This window comes from Dromiciops gliroides, chromosome 4 (genome assembly GCF_019393635.1).
Source record: "Dromiciops gliroides isolate mDroGli1 chromosome 4, mDroGli1.pri, whole genome shotgun sequence".
Taxonomy (NCBI): Eukaryota; Metazoa; Chordata; class Mammalia; order Microbiotheria; family Microbiotheriidae; genus Dromiciops; species Dromiciops gliroides.
In genome coordinates, this window is record NC_057864.1 from 95315849 (window position 1) to 95321262 (window position 5414).

Genomic DNA, 5414 nt, shown 5'->3' on the forward strand with positions numbered 1-5414 from the left:
ATAGGAGCAGCTAGGTGGCACAGTGGATAGAGCACCAGCCCTGGAGTCAGGAGTACCTGAGTTCAAATCCAGCCTCAGACACTTAACACTTACTAGCTGTGTGACCCTGGGCAAGTCACTTAACCCCAATTGCCTCACTTAAAAAAAATGTTAGCATAATGAGAAAAATCAATTTTATTAATTTTTTCAAAGAACTAGCTTCTCAGGTTTTTCTGTAACCATCTCCTTCACAAAAAGAATGGTCTGGCTGGGCTCTGGGAGCAGCGTGTTTATCAGCAAGAAGGGAAACTGCTGTGGCATCCGCACGTCCCGGAAGCTATGCAGCCACCAGCGAGACCAGAAGGGGCACGACATGCAATACAAGAAGGTGCACCTGGGCATGACACTCAAGGCCAACCCCTTCGGGGGTGATTCCCATGGCAAAGGCATCATCTTGGAGAAAGTGGGTATGGAAGCTAAGCAGCCCAATTCTGACATCGGGAAGTGTGTGAGAGTCCAGCTGATCAAAAACGGCAAGAAAAATCACAGCCTTTGTTCCAAACGACGGCTGTTTGAACTTTATTGAGGAAAATGATGAAGTGTTAGTGGCTGGCTTTGGCCGAAAGGGCCACGCTGTTGGTAATATTCCTGGAGTTTGATTCAAAGTTGTCAAAGTAGCCAATGTTCTTCTGGCTCTGTACAAAGGCAAGAAAGAGAGACCAAGATCATAAAGTGATTTGTACGATAAATTTTTTCATTAAAAAAAAAAAAAGAACAGTCTTCCATTACACTCACATAGTATAATTCACTGTCATTCTTCAATTGATGGATACCCCTTTCAAGAGTTTTATGCAAAGTGCATAGACAAAGTGCAACAGTCTTAGTGAAGTTTGGTTTTGTTTTAAGAATAGGGAAGAAATAAGCATATTTGTAGATATAAGCAAAGGTATTAAAAAAAAATAACCCAGGCAGGAAAAAATGCAACCTTCAGAGCTGAGCCCATCTTGAGTGATCCTCCTACTCAAATGACCTGTGCTTTTTTTTTTTTATCAGAATAGCTTTCTCTCCATGGGCAAAGATCACAGCTCTTCAAAAGTTAAGTGCTGAATATTGGAAAATTTATTGTAGCTGAGGCATTCCTTACTTCTACTAGGCTCAATAACACTATTGGGTGGAAATATAATGCCACAATCCTTGCTTGTTCTCCAGGATATTCCTTCCCCATATTTTGGAGGCTAGGAATTTTCCCCATAAGGTCTTTCAAGATTAACCTCTAGCTGGAGGGAATTTCACTGACAGAAACAAGTCAGCTATACTTCTGTCTAACTTGAAAAGTAAAATTTAAGTACTGTCAATTTTGCTTCATCTACATCTTTTATTTATTTTTATTTATTTATTTTTTTGTGGGGCAATGAAGGTTAAGCAACTTGCCCAGGGGCCAGTTTTGAACTCAGGTCTTCCTGAATCCAAGACTGGTTGCTTTATCTACTGTGCCACCTAGCTGCCCCATACATTCATTTTTTGTTTGTTTGTCTGTTTTGTTCAGGCAATTGGGGTTAAGTGACTTGCCCAAGGTCACACAGCTAGTTAAGTATCAAGTGTCTAAGGTCAGATTTGAACTCAGGTCCTCCTGAATTCAGGGCCAGTGCTCTATCCACTGCACCACCTAGCTGCCCCCCATTCATTTTTGTTTTTGTTTTTTGTTTTTGTTGTTTTTTTCAGGGCAATGAGGGTTAAGTGACTTGCCCAGGGTCACACAGCCAGTAAGTGTCTGAGGTCGGATTTGAACTCAGGTCCTCCTGAATCCAGGGCTGGTGCTTTATCCATTGCGCCACCTAGCTGCCCCCCCATTCATTTTTAAAGCAAAAAAAATGCTATGTTTTGTTTTGATACAACAGACACCTTCCCAATAAAATAACCAAATACTGCCTTCTTAGTCAGTTAGTTTGATTAATTAATGAAAAGAAGGGCCGTGTGCTTTGATTTTGATATGACATTGATCATTGTATTTGACCAGAGTTTTAATAGTTCTCAGAGTTAACATTATTTGCAAGGTTGTAGTAATTGTATTTATTGTTCCTTTGGCTCAGCTTTCTTAATTTTGTATCATTTCATAGCAGTCTAAGTTTCCCCCCCTTCCTTCATATTAATAACTCCTTATGACACAGAAATATTCTATTACATTTATAAATAATTTGTCATTCATTTCCCAACTGTTGTAACAAATATTTGGTTTCCATCTCTCATTATTACAAATAATGTTGTTATGAACAATTTTGTAGATAGGGTCTTATCTTCCAATATTAAGTTTACTCTGGATATATGACTTAGACATAAAAGATTATAAAACAAAATAGAGCAGTAAAGAAGAAATTGCCTTTCAAATCTATGGACTGGGGAAGAGTTCATGACTAAACAAGGGATAAAGAAGATCATATAATATAAAATGGACAATTTTGATTACATAAAATTTAAAAAGGTCTTTTTTTGCACAAACAAATCAAAATTAACTAATATTAGAAGAGAAACAGCTGGGGGAAATTATATAGTACATTTCTCTGATAAAGGTCTTATTATGAGAAATATAATAAATGATTTATATTTATAAACATAAGTGCCATTCCTCAATTGATGGGCAAATGGGCAAAGGATATAAATAGGCAGTTTCTAGAGGAAAAAATCCAAGTCATCTAGAGCCATATAAAAAAATGCTCCAAGTCACTGTTAGAGAAATACAAATTAAAGTAACTCTGAGATTCTACCTTATGCCTATAAGATTGGCAAAGTTGACCGAAAAAAAAAAAGAAAAGAAAAAAGAAAATTACAAATGTTGTAGAAGCTGTAGGATAACAAATACATTAATGCAGTATTGGTGAACTTTGACTTGGTCCAGCTACTCTGGAAAGAATTTGGAACTTTCTTCAAAAGTTACTAAACTGTGTATTCATTTGACCCACAATACAAGGCCCATACTTCAAAGAAATCAGTGAAACAGAAAAAGGTCCCATATGTACAGAAATAATTTTAGTGTCTCTTTTTATGGTGGCAAAGAACTGCAAACTAAAGGGGACCCATCAATTGAAGAATGACTGAATGAATTATAGTATATGAATGTGATTGAATACTATTATAAGGACAATGAAGGAGGTAGTTATAGAGAAATCCAAGAAGTTCTTCTAAAAGATTAATAAAACTTATTATTTACATTATGCATAATCATATGCTAAGAATTTTTAAGAATAATTTCTGTTTTAAGAGTAGTAGTAGTTCTTTAAGATAGAATTCTTCTGTAAACCCCAAAGGACCAGGAGTTGTTTGTTTTGTTCTTTAGCTTATTTATTTATTTATTTATTTTTTTTTAATTATTTTTTTTAGTGAGGCAATTGGGGTTAAGTGACTTGCCCAGGGTCACACAGCTAGTAAGTGTTAAGTGTCTGAGGCCGGATTTGAACTCAGGTACTCCTGACTCCAGGGCGGGTGCTCTATCCACTGCGCCATCTAGCTGCCCCCCTTTAGCTTATTTATAATTAGTGCTATTTCTTTTCTGAGGTTGATTTATTCAAGATCTTTATCTGGTTTTCTGCCAGTTTGGGTATTTTTTATTTTTGAAGGTATTCCTTTATTTCTTTTATACACTCAGTTTTTCTTAGAATGTAACTGTGTATAATGTGCATAATAGAGTCTGATAGTCTTTTTGTTGTTTCTTTCATTGTGATTTCACCTTGCTCATTTGCTAACTTATTGGTTTGATTTTCTGTCTTATTTTCAATCAGATTGGTTAAAGGTTTATTAATTTATTAGTCTTTTCAAAGAACTAGCTTTTATTTATATTTATAATTTCTATTCAATTCATATATTTCTTCTCTAATTTTTAATATTTCATTTGTGCTTATTTTAGGTTTGTTAGCTTTTTAATTTTTTTAAATGCACATTCAGTTTATTAATCCTCTTTTTTCTTTTTATTAATGTACTGTTGTAGTGATATAATTTTTCCCAAACAAATTAGAGGCATTCCAGACAGTTTGCATGTTGTTTCGTCATTACCATTTTCTTTTGCATGATTATTAAGTATTTCTATTGTTTGTTCTTTGACTTGCTCATTATTTGTGATTTCATTGTGAATTTTCTATTTGGGAGGGGCAGCTAGGTGGCACAGTGGATAAAGCACCGGTACTAGATTCAGGAGGGCCTGAGTTCAAATCTAACACTTTGATTATGTTATGGCCTATAAAGGATGCATTTACTATTTCTGCCTTTTTTTACATTTATTTGTAATATCTCTGTGTCCCAATACATATCCAACTTTTGTCCAAGTTCTATGTGATGCTGTGAAATATATGCACGTTTATCTAAAAACACACATACATATATGTATACACACATATATACACTCCCATTTAGAAGATGCCTTAAGTCTTTTAGCTCCAGCTTCTCCAGTAATTTGGTCAGTTCTATTTTTTCCCCCTTGTTTATTTTCTGTTAGACATCCAAAACGGAGAGACATTGGAATCTGTCACAATTGCTATTCTGCATTCTTATAGCCCATTTAATGTTTCCTTTATGAATTTCAATGCTAAGGTTTAGGGAGCATATAAATTTAATAATATTGATATTGGTTTATTATCTACGGTCCCTTTTGGCATAATGTAGTTTCCTTGCTTATCCCTTTTTATGTTTTGAATGTTTGTTTTTGCCTTATCTGATAGCATGATTGCAGCTCTTGCTTTTTTTAAACTTACTTGAGGCATAGTACATTTTGTTTCCAGTCCCTCATTTTTATTCTATTTATGTCTTTGTTTTAAAATTATGTTTCTTGTAAACAACAGACTGTTTGCTTTTTAAATCTAATCTGTTGCTCTTTTTTGCTTCATTGGATTTTTGGGTAAGGGAATAAGTATTTATATGGCATCTACTATGTACCAAGCACTGGGCTAAGATCTTTACAAATATTATCTCATTATATTCTTATAACTACCCTGTGAAGATGCTGTTACTAACCCTATTTTACAGTTAAGTAAACTGAGTCAAATGGAGGTTGGGTGACTTACCCAAGGTCACACAGTTGGTAAGTGACTGAGGCCATATTTGAACTCAGGTCTTCCTGAATTTGAGGCCCAGTGCTTTATCCACTGCCACCTAGCTGCTTTTTTTAAACCCACTTTCATTTAGTTTTGAGAGTTAGATTTATATTTTCTGCTATTTCTCTCTAATATTGGTCCCCCCCACTATAAACACAATACCATGTGTCTTCAGTAATTTTTGCTTAATCTTATTTAATGTGGTCCTTTTCCTACTAGATTTCTTCCTCTTACTCTCAAGCTGCCTCTCCAATTTACCCTCAAGGTGTACCTCCAATTTTCCTTAGTTTTAGAGAGTGCTTGATTTTTGCCTGTTTTTATTTGGTTAATTCTTCCCCTCTTTTTTCTTCTTCCCTT

At 35.1% G+C, this 5414-nt stretch overlaps 1 pseudogene; it reads left to right on the forward strand.

The window, feature by feature from the left end:
• Window positions 1–238: 238 nt before the first annotated feature.
• Window positions 239–710, forward strand: LOC122754646 (annotated as a pseudogene).
• The last annotated feature ends 4704 nt before the right edge of the window (window positions 711–5414 follow it).